Source organism: Pinus tabuliformis, chromosome 8 (assembly GCF_031772625.1).
Source record: "Pinus tabuliformis cultivar Carrire ecotype Pingquan chromosome 8, CPIR1, whole genome shotgun sequence".
NCBI lineage: Eukaryota > Viridiplantae > Streptophyta > Pinopsida > Pinales > Pinaceae > Pinus > Pinus tabuliformis.
In genome coordinates this window covers 793863671-793882311 of record NC_142294.1, presented here as the reverse complement: position 1 = coordinate 793882311, position 18641 = coordinate 793863671, and positions in this window count along the sequence as shown.

Below are 18641 nucleotides of genomic sequence, written 5' to 3'. Positions count from 1 at the left end.
CCAAATAATATGTTTTTGATTTTTGTGGGTATCTGCTTCACCATACAAAATAGTACAGAGATTTGGATGCTTTTGTTGATCACCTTAACCGTACAACATTTCGGGTCAATGAAGCTCCTCGAGGATGAGGAGGAGGTGGCTTAAGTAGAGGAAGAAATGGAGGTAGAGGTCTGATTCAATGATACAAGTGTTGGAAATAATACTGAAGGGGGGTGAATCAGTATTATCAATTCAATAATTTTCATTTCACAATTAGATTTATATATGCTACTTCAGTGAAGTGAACTTGTGTGTGCACACAACCATGATTAATGAAACCAACGTAAACCCAGAAAATTTATGATTTAGTTAATTCATCATGTGTTGATCTTTAATTAGTGCATCAGTACTTTAATATACAATAACTATGTGCAGTAATAATATAATAAACCATCACACATAAGCAACACACATGAACACCAAAATTTAAGGTGGAAACCCAATGCAAGAGAAAAACCACATGCTACTATCGTCTCTGTCTTCTTTCTAATATAAAGAAAATCTATTTACAGCCTTGTACTGGTGTAGACTCATACTAGTATGTAGGCACCCACTTGCAAAAGGCTACAACCTTCTCTCATTCTCCAGCTTCTACTAGAAGGGAGCTATAACCCCCTAGATCTTGTACTAACTGATATGTTTACTAGTGCGGTGACCTACAAAAGACTAGGACCTTCTCTCCTCATCCAGGGACCATGTTTCATAAATTTTCAAACTGGGTGCTCCTGGTACAAAAAAACACAATATGAAGGCCTCGTTTCATCTAATTTTCACACTAGGCCCATTAGAAACTTCGAAGCTCAAACTCTAAAATAATAACTACATCAACCAAAAATCAGTCAATCTGAACAGTTAGATCACTGTCACCAAAACACTATGTTGAACCTAGAAACCTGCATCATCATTAAGAACCAGCTGCAACCTCAGAAATCATACATCAGAATGCATACACTACTTTAATGAACCCAACCTATGTGTATATGCTAATTCCTTTAACCAAACCTACGTATACCTTCAAAACTACTGAATCATGAAAACTTCTGAATCAAATCTCTACCAACTAGTAATATTCTAAACATCTACTATCAAATTATGGAGATCTAGACAATCAACAGCAAAGATCACCCTTCTCACTTAATCAATCAATCAATCAGACTCAATCTCCTTATGCATTCAGTTCATCTTTCAGATCTAAGAAGACATCATTGACAAATAGCAGTAAATCAGCAGCACTGATAAGATAGATTAGTCATTTCTGAATAACAGGATTTTCTTTTGTATACACTACTTGGAAGCTTAGAACCAACATGTATATGCACCTTCAACAAGGAGAACCAACATCTATATATATATATATATATATATATATATATATATATATATATATATATATATATATATATATATCTATGCAAATACTAACTTACAACTTCACTTCTATTCCAAATTTCAGACATACCTAGATCATGACATTTAAAGAATAAAACATGTGTAAGCAATTAGATCTAGCCCAACCAATATCAGATCATTCAATGATAAGTCATTTCAGGTCTCATGATCTTGATCCAACATTGAATTCAAGGTGCACACAATATTTTAGATTATATCATAATCGTAGCCCCTGCAACATAAAATATACTTCAAATAGAAGTATTCCTAAGAAACCCATTCACTTGCACACTTGGTCTTTTGATCTTCTCCTCCTTATAAAGATTTTTGGCCTTTCTCAATACCTCAGACCAAAACCCTGTGGTATTCTTGGATGGGATCAAATAGTTGTGACTCCGCTCAATATTGTAGGATAATACCATGGTATTGACCCTTGGTATTCTTTAATATTGTATTTCCTTGATTTTCCAGCCCACTCTTTTCCTCTTGTGAAAGTGCATGCATACGTATACACTCTTTTTGTTCTGTGAACCTTCATGTATACACTGCTTTGACAAGGTTAACATGTGTATATGTCTTAATCTTCCTTACAACATCCTTTTCCTTCAACTTCTTGATTCTGATTAGTAGACCTTTGTTCCAACTTCTTGTTCTTCTATACCAATTCCTTGTTACCTCTGAATTTACTTGTTACAATGTGAGTTGCCCTTTATCAAAATTTGAACTAACGTGTGAGTGAGGTTCCATCAAGGACAACACCTGTATCATAATAAAAACAATAATTGAGATAAAGAGGGCCATGTTTCTCGTAATTTCCCATTTCCAAGGAGGCCCTAGTGTTCACAGTGTCGAGTAAACGCCTAGGCTACTGAAGATTCTCTAGAATTAATTGCTTGTTGGGAAGAGTGCAAATAAAAAAGGGATGCTAATCTGACTAGTGTAGAACCCAGAGAGCTCGAATCATGTCCTCAAACTAACATTAACATGATCATAAGAGGAGGAAAGTGAAATTGAGCAGAAAAGGAGGTACTAGAGCAACCTACTATAATAAATCTTTCATCTTTGAATAAATCCTATGATCATATTCAATAGAATGAATAATACAAAGGTGTTGCTGAAATATTTAAGCAATTGGTTTCTTCTTATAGTCCATGAGTAGAATAATAAGAAAAGTGATAGTTGAAGAGTCCTCAATCTCCACAGGGGACATATTAACCCGTCATGGAGTGGTTTAAGTTATTTTTTCATATTATGAGTGAGGAGCAGTTATTTGGTTAGTTTCGCAAAAAGCTTAAGACTGTTATAAAGGATGAAGAATTTCTATAATGATCTATCTATGCTAACTCGCTTGAGCATCATTCTAGACATCTCTATCACAACAGAAGAAGGATGGGAAGGGAGTCTCACATTGATTCCCAATTCACCAGATTTTGAATTAAAGACAGTATGTTGGATCTAGGATCTAATGCGAATATATTGTCATGGAAAAATTAGGAGGCATTAGGAAGACCCAAATTGGTGTTTTATCCTATTTAATTACACATGGCCAACTAGTACTATATTATGCCTATTGGTCATTTGGAGGATGTTGAAGTTGATATTACTGGAGTGAAGACATCTACAGACCTTGAAGTTATTGATATTATGGGTGACGAAGCTCATTATCCAACCTTATGAGGAATAGACCGGGAATTTAAAAACTATGTTTTCATTGATACTAAATGAGTAATTGATATTAAATGAGATATCATGACATTCAAAGTGGATGGGATCAGAGTTACCCAACAAATGGATCCTTATCAAGGTCCAATATTTATAAAACCTGCTAATAATGTAGAAGAACCTAACATTCTAGATTAGTTGTATCAACTTACTAGAGGAAAGAGGCATGACTATATAAATCCTATAGTAGACATCTATCTCAGTTGGAGTACTGTTCAACATACTAAAGTTGTTTTAGGAAATAAGGGGATAATGAGCTACATTTCATACATTGTTCCACTATTCATTGTTCTCATTGGATTGGTACGGAGTTAGGGGATTATCTTACTTTTAATGGCATTGGACCTGTTCCTAATTTTATTTAAGAAATTCAGTTATATATAGAAGAAATGCAAATAATTCCTTTGATGGATATTTATTTACAAGAAACCCTTGCGAGATGGTGGTGAAGTCATTGCATCTAGTTCTAGAATTGGGACTCAATTAAGTCTGCTATGTTGTGTAGGTTCACTGCCACTAATAAGAAGTTAGATGTTATTCTTGTATATGAGGGTTACACTAGTCCTCAAAATCATGTTCAAATTTGTAGCATTGTTTGGGAAAAACTTGAATTTCCTGTTGAGTCATGGGTGCATAAATTTTTTCATACATTAGGAAGTTTCTTGCAAGCAGAAGAAATGGAAAGGAAAAAAGCTAATTGGGAGGCACTGATAGGTCAATTTTGTAATTATTCTTCCTTCTCATATGAGGATAAAAATATAGTTGAATATTTGAAAGTGAAGAGGGTATTATTCCCTACTCGAAAGCCTATTGTTGAATTTACTAGTTATGAAGGTTGTGATAATCTACATGAATAAAGGTTCCAAGAAGTTGTTTCTTGTGGTGGTATTAATAAAGAACGTAAAGAAGATGATCTGGAGGAGCTAAGGCATTTAAATTTCAAGAATTTGAAGGGGAGAGAAGTATTAAAGATGATCCTATCAAAGATGCCCCACATCTGAAACCCTTAAAGTTTCATAAGAAGAACATTGGAATTAAAGAAAAGAACAAACTAGCCTCTATTGGTGACTATTGTGATGAAAAAAATACTACGAAAATGTTTGATTTACTAAAAGAATATGAAGACCTATATCCTACATTGATTTTAGAGCTCAAAAGAATTAAAGGAGATTTGGGAGAAATAAAAATTGTTTTGAAACCAGATGAAAGACCAGTCAATCACCAACCATATCATTAAAATTCACAAGTTAAAGAAAAATTTAAGAAGGAGATAGATAAAATGTTCGTTATGGGTCTCATTTTTCTAGTTGATAAGGATGAATGGATTAGTCCTATTTCTGGGGCAAGAAGGATTTATATGAGATTAGAGTTTTCATAGATTATCGAAGTCTTAATGAGTTTGTTCATGATCCATTTTTGACCCCTTTTAGTGATGAAGTGCTAGACAACATTGTGTGACAAAAATCCTATTCTTTTACGTATGGATTTTATTGATATTATCAATTTCTCATTACTGAGGATGATAAAAAAAAACCACTTTCACTACTAAATAGGGTTCATATGCTTATCATGTTATGCCATTTGGTCTTAAGAATGCTCCAACTATCTTTTCTAGGATGCTAATTTCAAAGGAATATATTCCTAAATTTCTTGAAGTCTACATGGATGATTGAATAGTTTATACACTTTTGCAGAAGCACTAGTTTTTTGTGGGTCATGTTTGATCAGTGCAGGCAGTCACAAATTTCATTGAATCTAAATAAATGTATTTTTATTGGGCCTTTTGGTACTTTAATGGGCTATATTTTCTACAAAGATGGTGTGTGTGTAGACCTTGCTAAAGTTGCAGTGATCCTAAATATTCCACCACCCAAAAGTGTCAAACGGTTTTGGTATACATTGGGACATATAGGGCATTATCGAATATTCATCCACAAAAGTAATTTAATTACTACTCCATTGGATAAATTGTTCAAGAAGGCTGAACGTTTTATATGAACTTAAGAATGTGATTCCACTTTCAAAACTTTGAAAGGGAAGCTTGCAAGTTCTATAATGTTAGTTTACCTAGATTGGAACAAAGAGTTTCATGTGCATATAGACGCATCCAATATTACTCTTAGTGCTATTTTTTCACAACTTGGCAAAGGTAATCTTGATCACCCCATTTACGTTGCTAGCAAAAAACTTTCTAATGTTGAAAGAAATTAGATAACAAATGAGTGGGAGGCTCTTTTTATGGTATATTTACTTCAAAATTCCATGCATTGTCTACTTGGATCTCTTTCAAATTCTTTACTTATCACTTTGATTTGAAGTATCTTGTTAACAATCTTGTCCTAGAAGGGAGAATTTGTAGATGGATACTATTATTTCGAGAATTTTCATTTGAAGTTGTTGTCAAGCGAGGTCACACTAATGTGGGTCCATATCACCTTTCTCACTTATAGTTTGGACAAGTGGGAGGGTCACTTGATGATCAATTTCCTGATGTTGATTTATTTAGAATTTAAGTTGTGTCAGGTTATCTTGAAGACATTGAATTATTTTTAGCAACTTGAAAGTGCTCATATGATTATACTACTAAGAAAAAGAAGCACTTAGTGGTGCATGCTACAGATTACCAATTAATTGTAAGATAGTTGTACAAGATGAAGTCTAATCATATATTATGTAGATGTTTTCTCAATCATGAGAGAGATGCTTTATTTTAGGAATGGCATTGTGGTGTTGTGGGAAGTCATGTCAAAGGATAAGCAACTACAAGGAGTCTCTCTTCAAAAATGACAATGCTAAGAACTATGATGTATGCTAGAGATTTGGGAGACCTTCCCATTGTGATGAGCTTCCAATGCATTCAGTTAGATCTCTTCAAGCTTTTGATAAGTGCGTTGTTGATTTTTTTGGACCAATCCACCCTCTCGCGTGACATTCTCATGTTCATTATATTATTACTGCAATTGATTATTTGACATGTTGGGTTGAAGCAAATCTTGTTAAGGATTATACTTCTGGTACTATAGCCAAATTCATATTTGAAAAATTATTACAAGATTTGGTTGTCCAATGAGCTTAACAAGTGATTAGGAATTGAGCTTCATCAATGATACTATTGATATTTTAATGAATGAATTTATGATTCAACACCACAAGAGTAGTCTGTATCATCCAAAAGTGAATGGAGTCATCAAGGCCATTAATAAGATATTGGAGAAGGTACTTAATAAAGCATTCTCTACTAGTAGGGATGACTGGGATGAGTGAGTTCCTACTACATTATGGGTTTATTACACTATTGTGAAATGGATTCATAAGTATACTCCTTTCCAATTTTTCTATGGTCGATAAGGTGTGGTACCTATTGAGTTTATTATTCTAAATGTGTTTGTTGCACAAGATACCAAAATGTCTGATGATGATTCTATTGCTTATCCTCTACAAGGGTTATGGAAATTGGGTGAGCAATGTTTTCTCATAGAATTCCATCAACGTGTTGAAATTAAAGACAAAAAACTTGGCATGATTACCATATAGAAAAGAAGACTTTCTCTATGGGAGACAAAGTGTTGTTATATGATATTAAGTACCCTAAAAATAAAAGAGAGCTATAGATGCACTGCTTGGGTCCTTTCATTGTCACAGATGTAAGAGAATATGGAGATGACAAGCTTGCACAAATCCATCGAATTATTCTACTTGGATGGTTGAATGGTGTATGCATGAAGCCCTACTATGGTTATTAAAAACACTTTGTTTTCTCTTCTCTTCATCAGAGATCACAAGTTAGTTTTAGGATTTAGTTAGTTGAGTTAGTTAGTTAGTCAGTTTAGTTACATTAGTCATATGTTTCATTTCTTAGTTGCGACCCACCACAACCCATTGTGGTTGGGGAGGTATATGTTATAATTTATGTTATTTATTAAGCCATTTAAATGTGAGTCTTTTCACCCATTGAGTCATTTCCCCCATAACAGTTAGTGTTTTCATGATTTAATCTCTAATTTAAAGCATCAAAGTAATTTTTGTTATATACGTCATTGTGGCATCTCCTTTTTGGGTCATTTGCATCAAGTCTTGGGGATCTGTGTCCTAGTTTTCATCAATACTTGAATTGAGTCTAATTTTGTTAAGTTGTTTTATTTAATACCCAATGGTTAGGTCACCTATTGTTATATTGTAGCCTTTTCTATAAGTGTTGCATATTGATGACACTGATATTTAGTGGAAAACATTGCTTTCTTCCCACCCTAAGAAACTTACTGCAGAGGATACAAGTCAATTTGTTTACTAAGCTACTACCCTCCTCACTACCTGGAAGACTATTATGGAGGATTATAATAGTTGTAAATCTCAACCTTTACAAATGGTTCATGATTTGGGACCTTCATTTGAAGAAGAAGAAATATAACAAGGAAAAACAACATAAATAATAGTCATGCAACCATAGGAAGTGCCAAGTGAGCATACAAAGTATTGAATCGAGGGAGAGTCAATAGACTATGTTCAAGGGCTATTGGGTCCTTATTTTTTGGAAAATTTTGACCAATTTTTCTAGAAAAGAACCATAGAGATGACCAATAGAAGAAAAGAAAGAAAATGGTAAAACATGTCAGGAAGAGGGGCCAAAAAGAAGAAAGAAATGAGTAGAGAAAAGAACAGTTATGTTGGGACTCACCAAGGCCATAGAACAAGGAAAAAGATGATAATTTTTTAAAGAATCAAGTGGAAGTGGACGAAAAAAGTTGGATTTCGTCAAAAGGATCAAGTTGGTATGAATCAAGTGACTGTTATAGGTCTATTTGGGCACATCACTCCCGACATTTAGATAAGTACTCTTAGGGCTCATCAAACCCTAATTTAGTTGCTACATGACCTAGACAAGTCATCACATTGAATGCCATCATTCTTGAGAGTTTATTGGTCTAAAGACATCTTGAAATGACTCCTTGAGGGACCAACGCAACCTTGGTCAGGGGTAAATGCATTGTAGAGCACTTAGGCCCATTCAAGCCTGCTCTTTAGAGCACCTAGGCCCACTTTGACCTGCACTGGGCGAGATTGAGTGAAATCTTTATAGGGTTCTGGGAATATTCTTTCATTCTAGATCATTCTAGAATATTCCCACCTCTTATCCTCTCCTATGAGCTCGAAATTGGATAGGGAATGAATCAAATAACATCCTATCCTCTCGTCCCTTCCTCCATGGAAACTAATTCCCAAATTGGAAAGCCATTAAATGACCAATTTATGACAAAACCACCTCCATTTCCCTATAAATTGAGCGCTCATCATAGTGATCAGGGGTTGGACTTTGAAGAATAGTAAGGAGATACAGTTGGTTTGAGGTTTGAAATTATAAGCAAGTATTTTTATTTTGCTGGAGTGTTGTGCTTTTGGTATGATAAAAGATGGAACTCAAGCTAGATGAGTGACATGGGATCGAAATTCTTTGGTTTTAACTCTTCATTCTACTTAATAAAGTTGTTTACACTTTTTCCCATATTCTTGTCTTTATGTATGATTATTATATGTGTAAATTCTTTCTATTCCATTTTCTTATAGTAGATAGATCTCTTGCTTTGATTGTTTTTTTCCCTCTGTTTATGATCACACGTACTGATCAAGCGGATTCAATTCAAGAAGGAGCAACAAGAGTTATTCAAAGGATACAAAGGGAAGTGGAAGATAACAAGTAGGTCCCTTGTATTATTTATCTTCTATATGAAAAGGTTAAACCCTTTAAATCTGTTTTTCTAAGTGTGGCTACCCACTTAGGGAAGTTGTGTTTATCCGCAGATGCAAAATTCCACATAACAAATTGGCGACTCCATTGGGGGATGACCATCGTTCCGGGTAGTTTATCCTCATCATAGTACACCCTAGTAGACTTTACTTTCTTTCATTGATCTTATTTCAGTCTTTTTGAAGTGTTTTTGGTCAAAAAATTGAGGTTAGATGTCTTTTGATTGGCCTCTCTGGCACCAGCACAGTCTTGATCAGGGGATAGTGCTCTATAGAGCACCCTTCGCTTAGAGATAGTGCTCTGTAGTGCAGTTACTCCCACTCTTACCTACAATGATCCTCCTTAAGCTTAAAAACCCATATTTGGCTTGGATTTTTCCAATTTTTCTTCTGAAGTATTTTGTTTAAAGATCAATGTTTCTATGGTTATGAAATCAACTTGTATCTCTTCTCCTAGCCCTACTTTGACCTTGATTGTTTAGTGTTTCTTAAGAGTTTTATTTATAATTATAAATTCATTGTCAAAGTTAGTTTATATTGACTAGTATTTGCTGAAAAGAAAGTGTCGTAAAGTCTTCATTTCTTTCGAAAAGGAACTGTTGTAAATTCTTCATTCTTGCAAAAAGATTGATTGATTGTATGTGCATTATTTTCCTTTTCCTCATCTCAACATTAAGGGAATTGAAAAGAAAAACTTGGATCTTGGATATTCTAGTTTGTGAATGCTTGATAGGAATAGCTAGGGAAATTGCATTAGGTGTGTTCTTTGCTCTTTGTCAAAGATCTGATTTCTCTATCCCTTACTAGCTACGATTTTCATTGTTAATTGAATGAAAGGATGTTTCCCATGTTAGTTTCATTCTAGAAAATGCAAACATACATCACGTGGTGAAACTTGAAAGGAAAATAATTAAGAAGATCAACTTAAAAGTTATCTCAATTAACCTAATGGAGCATTGTAACTTAATGCATAACATTTATAGGTCTAGGCTACAGACGTGTTCCAACGTCGTTAAACATAGTATATGTCGCTAACTTGTCTATGATACATTCCAAGTGCGATGCCTCATTCCATGTATGTAAGTATATTGTGGCTCGTCCACGTACTTTTGGGTATATAGGGTAGTGTTACAATACGTAAAGTATAAAGGAATGCTCTCATTGTGTGGTTTCGCATTAGACAACGCTAACACGAACTGGGCCTCCATGTACTTTCAGGTATATATGGGACATTAGGTTGCTATCCATCCTTAGGTAACTAAGTCGGCTGCCTTGTACACTATTATACACCGAACACAACATTCAGGGAGATTGCCTGCACGTATGTTAAGTCCTTGATTTATTGAGGCAGTATATTGTAGTTCACAGTTACATGGTAATCCATTTGCCTAGATTATCCCTCATTCGTTTTGTTATGTTATTTTTATTAAAATAAAATTAATTGACTGTGAATAACATCCTCCATGCTCACTCGTTAGTTGATCTTAGGTTGAGACATATGGCAAAAACTCCGAAGTCCACCGATCAAGGAATTCCTTTTGATGGGAATCCTATTCCTTTTCCTCCTTTCGGAAATATTGGTGCTCCTTATATGGCTAGATTTTCCCTTCTAGGATTTACCATTGGCTTGCCAATATGGGTTTTTTCAACCTCCTTGGTTCAAAATTTCGTGATTTATTTGCAATCGAGTACTCCTCCAATTGGACAAAATCAACGTCCAGTTGATCCTAAGGTTGACCCTTTGCCTTCTTCCTCAGTTTTTTCTTCCTGCCCTTCTTCCTCTTCGCCTGGTGAAAGTATTGACACTAGTAAACAAGTGGCTAAGAAGAAGAAGAAAGGGAAGAAGAAGAAGAAGAAGAAGAAGAAGAAGAAAATTTAGCAAGGGGGCAACCAAGCAACCATTGCTTTGAATGCAACTTCTGAGGAGAAATCATCTAATAAGCCTCACAAAGTTCGATATCCATGCAAACTTGGTATGGGAGACCATATTCTTCGAAATTGTCCTAATATTCCTCAGATCTTAGAGGAATGGTCTTCTCATTCACATCGTCCTATGCCATCAACTTCTCAAGATCATGCTAGCGACACACCATCAAGTAGTGGTTGTAAAGTTCATGGAAAGAATGGTAAAGTTAAGTTTCCCTGTAGGTTATGCAAAGGGAATCAGCCCATTCACCTTTGTCCCTATCTGGATGAATCCAAAAAAGTGTTGGATAACTGTCCTACTTCTCTGTAGCAACTTCCATCTGGTTACATGAGACTCTCCCTTAATCCTTCACTAGTTGATAAAGTGACTGAACCAAATCAACCATTGGTCAAACCCACTCTCTCTGAATGTGAACCCCATGAGTTTATGCCTAACCAATCATAGGTCGATGAAATAGTTGACTCGATTTCACGTTCACTTAATCATACCTTTCCTGAAGAGAATAAATATGATACCACTCAGGTTCTTTTCATTTCTTCTGATTCCGATGAGCTTGGGGGAAATCCTCCTGTTCCATCAAGACAGGAGGAAAATACTCCCACTCTTGTAACTCAAGGGGGTAATTCTCTTATTCTTACAATGCCCCCTCCAAGTAGTATGGTCACTTCCTTTGATTGGAATCGATTGGTAAGATGTCGTCTCCCTTCTTATGCGCCTCTCCAAACCATAGTATAGGTTTAGAATATGATTGTACCTGGCACTATTATAGATGAAGGTGCATCTGTGAGTATCCTTTCCTCTACTACTTGGTAAGTGCTCGGTTTGCCACAACTTGTGCCTATTACCTAGAATCTATTGGCTTTTAATAGAGGGACAAGTCAACCATTAGGGATCCTTCCTCAGTTGCCTATTACTTTGGGAGGAAAAAGTGTTTATATCAATGTGATGGTAGTCCCAAGCCTTTTAGATTACAATTTACTTTTTGGGTGTGACTATGTTTATGACATGGAAGCTATTGTTACAACACTCTTTTGAGTGATGTGTTTCCCGCATGAAGGCATAATTGTCATCATTGACCAGTTTTCATTTCCCGGTCCAAATATCGCTTCCAGTCAACCATCTTCCCTAAGTGGTCTTTTTGTTGCAATGGTATCTTCCCCACCACAGGTCAATTATGTGGCAACCTGTTCCATGCCTACATCAACTGATGATCAATTCCATGATGTTGTTCAGTATGTACTGGGGGCATTGGAACCAGATCTCTCTAATGGATTCCTTGCTACGTATCCATTCCAGAGCATTTTTCTCCCATCTGATGAGAATCTCTTGGAAGTCATGACCTTGTTAAAAAATATGAGGATAGTTCCTAGTCTTGTGTCAACCTCGTTAAAAAATGAAACAAAGGATATGAGGACAGTTCCTTGTCTTATGTCAACCTCGTTAAAAAATGAAACAAATGGTATTAGGATAGTTCCTTGTCTTGTGTCAACCTCGTTAAATAATGAAACAATGAATATGAGCATAGTTCCTTGTCTTGTATCAAGCTCATTAAAAAATGAAACAAGGAATATGAGGATAGTTCTTTTATTGTGTCAACCTCATTAAAGAATGAAATAGGTCCTAGAGCATAGTTCCTTATCTTGTGTCAAGCTCATTAAAAAATTAAACAAGGTCCCCTGGAGAAAAGTTCCAAGTCGAGTCTTTGATTAGATCTCCTAAAATCCGAGTCAAGTCTTTCACTTGATCTCGTAAATGAACCTTCATTTCATCCACCTGATAGCCACGAGTAGTTTACTTAGTTGAATGCAATGAAGATTGGGGGGCATGCACCTAGAATCGAGTCATCATGCTGGGGGCATGTAAACCAATTTCAAGCATATTTTTTTCTTGTTTCAAGCTTGTGTAAAAATAAAATTGAATCCAAGCATAGTTTTTCGTTTCAAGCTTGTGTAAACATGAAACTAAATCCAAGCATAGTTCCCTATGTTTCAATCTTGTGTAAAAATGAACCCATCTCCTTTTAACCCTCGTGATTTCCATTCTATCAGCCTCTTTCATCAGATGTGCATTGTTCTTCCTCCTTCCATCGTCACTATCTGCTTGGCTGATCATACACTTTCACTTGGTTGTTTTACCCTTTTTGAGGAACGGTTGCAATGAGTAGTCTTATAAGTTATTTTCAGACTCTTGAAATATGAAAATATTATCAAGCGCTCATCCTTTTCAACTCGTAAATGGATTGGAAACAACATCTACTCAGTATAAGTTTAACCCTTTTCCAAACTGATATAGATTACTTAAGAAAATGGAATACGTTGATCGAACATGGTCAATAAGTTCTCTCTTGTATTATTTTACGCATTTTCCGACTTGATAGACAAATTTACGAAAACGAACTTGTGGATTTTTCTTTTTTTCCCTTTTCAAACACTATAAACATGAAAAGGACCAAGTTCTCATTATCGTTAAACTCATTAAGACATCAAATAGAGACAAATTTGTCCATCACAACAAGACCAAGTTTCACCTTTGCTAGACTCGTTAAAACATCACATAGCAATGGATTCACCCAAACGGTGGAATTATACAACAAGCATATGTTATCCTCCTCAAGCTTGATAAAAAATAAAGAGGTACTCGTCATCAATGACTCGGTGAAATGGAAAAGGGGTCCACTTTATGGTAGCAGGTCACTCTTCAACATGACACTTTCACTTCATCTCTGTGACTACTTGGGTTGGGTTATTTGCTTGATGGTTATCATACCTATGGTCTATCATACCATCCATTACTTTTGTTTTGGTTCAATGTTGCCAATTCATTCAATGTCGCCAACATGTTCAAGAGAAGTCACTCAGTTAAATTCATCATTTTTAATACTCATAAACCTTCATTTTCATGACCGCCATTCCTGAACCTTGTGTCGTCAGTCACATTCCATCTCCAAAAATCATTACACTTGTTTTGTGTCATTGATGTGGGATACATCAAGGCCCTCCTGTGACGAGTCACTTCTTGTCGACTTCAGGACATTATCCAAGAAGTTGACTTAGAAACACCCTTCAGTACCTTGGGGCTTGCATACATCAATGACAAGTTTCTCACTTCTAACGATAGGTTGACATCATTGACCTTCAACCGAAAGACTTTGTATGGTATTCAACATCAAAACATCCACTCACACCATGTAGAATTTAATGTAGTATCTTGAGGATCATTATCATTATCGGTGATCTCTCTCACATATGTTAGTAGCTTACATCATTGGCTAGTAATCAGACAGTGTCTTCCCATGTTTGACTTTATATCACATATTCACATGGTTAGACTTGTACTTGAGTGAACAATTGGACGAGATAGAAGACCCCAAATCTAGTTTCATCCATATGGGTTACAATTTTAGGAGAGTACAAAATCATTTGTACGATGGCTTTACACTAATGGTCATCCCATCATGGGTCAATATTTGTAGAGGACTATCTATGTACATGTAATGAAAGTTTATATGCTAAGCATGGGTATGCCTTCCCTCAGCGATTCATGAAAAATAAAAAATAAAAAATCATAATATTATGTATTGTAATTGATGCAGGTCAAACCCTAATTCAGTTGCTACATGCCCTAGACAATTCATCACATTGAATGCCATCATTCCTGAGAGTTTCTCTACCTGAAGACATCCCGAAATGACTCCTTGAGGGACCTGCATAGCCTTGGTCAGGGGTAAATGCACTGCATAGCACTTAGGCCCATTCAAGCCTACTTTGTAGAGCACCTAGGCCCACTTTGACCTGCACTGGGTGAGATTGAGTGAAATCTTCATAGGGTTCTTGGAATATTCTTTCATTCTAGATCATTCTAGAAGATTACCACTTCTTATCCTCTCCTATGAGCTCAAAATTGGATAGGGAATGAATCAAATAACCTCCTATCCTCTCATTGCTTCCTCCATGGAAACTAACTCCCAAATTGGATAGCCATTCAATGACCAATTTATGACGAAACCATCTCCATTTCCCTATAAATTGAGCGCTCATCATAGTGATCAGGGGCTGGACTTTGAAGAATTGTAAGGAGATACTATTGGTTTGAGGTTTGAGATTATAAGAAAGTATTGTTATGCTGCCAAAGTGTTGTGATTTTGGTGTGAGGAAGGATGGAACTCAAGCTGGATGAGTGACATGGGATCAGACTTCTTTGGTTGTAACTCTTCCTTCTACTTAATAAAGTTGTTTACACTTTTTCCCATATTCTTGTCTTTATGTATGATGATTATATGTGTAAAATCTTTCGATTCCATGTTTTTATAGTAGATAGATCTCTTGCTTTGATTGGTTTTTGTCCTCTGTTTATGATTGACAATACGGGGCGAGTGGATTTAGTTCGAGAAGGAGTGATGAGAGCTATTCAAAGGAGACAAAGGGAAGCGAAAGATAACAAGTAGGTCCCTTGTATTATTTATCTTCTATAGGAAAAGGTTAAACTCTTTAATTCTGTTGTTCTAAGTGTGGCTACCCACTTAGGGAAGTTGTGTTTATCCATAGATGAAAAATTCCACATAACAGTGATGAAAAGTAAAAGTAGAAGAAAAATATATGTAAATCCATGCAGATTGAGTTATAGAGGAGGATATAAGAAAATGGATTGACTTTCTATCAGAATGAAACTTGAAATTTTTAGTATATTGTGATGTAATTTGGTTTCCTTTAATTTTGAAGCAACTCCAAACAGATCTTGAGCAAGCCTTACGGATCTTCATTATAATGATTATGACCCATTGGAATATAAAATAAGGGGATTGTTGTCGGGATCTATAGCTATGCATCATGAAAATGAATATGAATACATTTCATACTGCCATTTAAATTTTCTTTAATTTGATGTTAAACTTGTGTCAATTTCTCTAATTTTAGGTTTTCTAAATTCTTATAATTGGTTGTAGGTTTGATGAACAAATTAGAGAATAAAATGAATCCTTTCACCACCTAAACACCAACTCAATATATATTTTTTTCAACATGCCTTGGGTGAGACTTTTTGACCCTGTATAAGAATTAAAATGTTGGAGCTGCACTATATTATGATGAAATATTTTGTTGGTAACCTGCGGGAGAACCTAGGGTCTTTACAATAAATTTTTTTTGCCAATAGTATCATAAAAGTGTGGAAGATGACAACAGTGATGGGAGTAACTTCCTTATGTTCTACATAAAGTGCATTGGTTTTTTGTGCATAATTTCTTGTTCTTCTTAGATGAATTAGGGAGAGTGAATTTCACTTTTAGGACTATTGGGTCTAGCTAAAGTTCATCCAAGTTTATGATACATTTTAATTCACGTGCCTAGGAATAATTATTGGTGGTGTGGCCTGTAATATAGCATGAAGCAGAATGATGTGGAGGATTTAGCGCAAAATATTGAGTGGAAAAAGTTGATGTTTCCTTCTCATTTCCCCCCTTCTTCTTGCCCTTGGCCCCTTTTTAGTTTCTTTACACAAAAGAGGATAGACTTTGGTTGAAGTTGTTCTAGAACTTATGCAACAAAAGGGGCTGCCAAAATAGGTTGGATGGAAGTTAAACGTGATATCCCTTGGGTTGATATTTTTTTGTAAATTAAATGTGTGTATGTGTGTTCCTTGTTAAGTGTGTTAGACTTTAATACATTTGAAAATTTTAATTATCAATAATTTATTGTTGATAATAACTAATTATAAATTTGTATTAGGATGTTTTTTTTTGTCAATAAAGAAATATGGAAAATTAGTTTTGAGTACATGTGGTTGAAAGAGATGAGGCTACAAAATTGTTGGTAAATATTAATTACCCATCAATAAGTCCTAAGCATCTAATCTAGATTATTAGATTTATTGAGAAATTATCGAATTAGCCAATTAATTGTTACCTAAAATATAGGATGTTTTCTTTGGAAGCGGGAAACAAAAGCTTGTTACTGAGATAGTAACTACCTGCCACCTATTGGTGAGGTGGAGGTAGTTACCAACCACCAAAATGAGTGGTAGATGGGTAATGGACAAAAGGAATTCATCTCTCTTTTGTCTTCTTGCTGGAAAGACTCAACTTGTCTAGAGGGAGAAACTATGAGAAACAACAAGTGAAGAGGACATACAAAGAGAATTTTTCAGACTTGATATGATCAGGGGGATACTAGTTGTATGTAGTGTCAAGTTTGGGAGGAGCCAAGTACTTCATTACTAATTTTCCAGATGCACTTCTCAAGTCGATAATCTTTCCTCATAATTTTTTTTAGAGAAAATAGTAGATTGAATAGCGATATGTTTATTTTCTCATCTTGAATAATTCAAATACTAATAAAATAAAATGGGATGAGAAGTAATAATTTGATAAATTGTTTATTTATTTTATTACTAATATGAGAACTAGAAATGATTGTTGAAGGAAAAGATATATTATAATATTTTTTTAGTATTTCTAGGACTGTTTGTTTTTGTTTTAAAGAGTAAACATAAACTCTTACCATAGAGAGAGAAGATAAACAAGCTAACTGTTATTATTATGAGTAGAATTTGTTGTTCAAAGAATACTATCCAGATTTGAACATAAAATAAACACAAAAATGTTTTGAATATATATATATATATATATATATCATATATGTCAGTTATCAACTAGCAAATTGCCTGTGAAAAATTATTATGGAAATACATGAGTGCACACTCATATAGAATCAAATGTATTATATATATATAAAAGGCTAATTCTTATTTTTGTTTTCGAGGTAGATGAACCCTAAAAATTGTAGAGATGAGAATATAACAGAGTAGAACTATGTTAATAAGAGAAAGAACTTATGAAATTTCTAAAGGGAATGAAGTTTGTAAATAATTACACATATACATATTGATTTCTAGTAAAAATTAAAACTAGATTGAGAATAGTCTGGTGTAAATAATATTAGATGATACCATTAGTATTAAAGCATAAGAAAAGAATAAATATCCATTTTATTTATAAAAATATTCATTCAAATTATATCAGGAATCAAAGTCAAACTCTAGAGAAACTCTACTTTGTCACTCCAAGGAGTCCTTCACAACCTCATTAACCATGTACGATGCAAGATACAAATCAACAGTTTCAATATTATACTCAAGAATCCAAAAATAATTGGAATACCCCATTATATTAGCAACCTTGGCCACTTCAACCTCAAAATCAATTTTGGAAATAAAGTTGGCAACGATCTTATGGAAGAAATCCGTAATATTACCCATCTTTCCCTCAATATCCTTACTATCATAAATTTCAATCTCAACAACCATAAAATCCACCTCCAGTATGACCTAAGTTACACCCATATTTGACTTCTAGTAAAACTCTCCCATTACCACCTACACAACCACTTCTAAACCAAAACAATAAAGTAACTCAACCCACTTAAAATGCTAAGGTACACAATTTTCAAACATCCATTCTTGAACTAAATGATATTCATCTTAGATCAGTAAGAGTATCTCAAAAGTAATATTCCCTTATTTTCATTTAATAACAACAACCAAATGAAGAATATCTAAGGGATAATAAACAATCATGGACCGCATTTGAAGGACATAAATTGTTAGAACCTGAGATTTAGGAATTTATCCTATGCCTATCATCAGTTCCTTTATGTGTTCAAGAGATTAATAAAAAAATATTAGAATATTTTAACGGCATCACAGAAGAAGACATATAGAATGATCAGTATGAGCAAGTGAACCAAGGGAAACATATCTATATTAAACTTTTGTTCTAGATAATAATTAAGCTGGATCACCACTCTCTTCTTCAATAATTCTTAACATC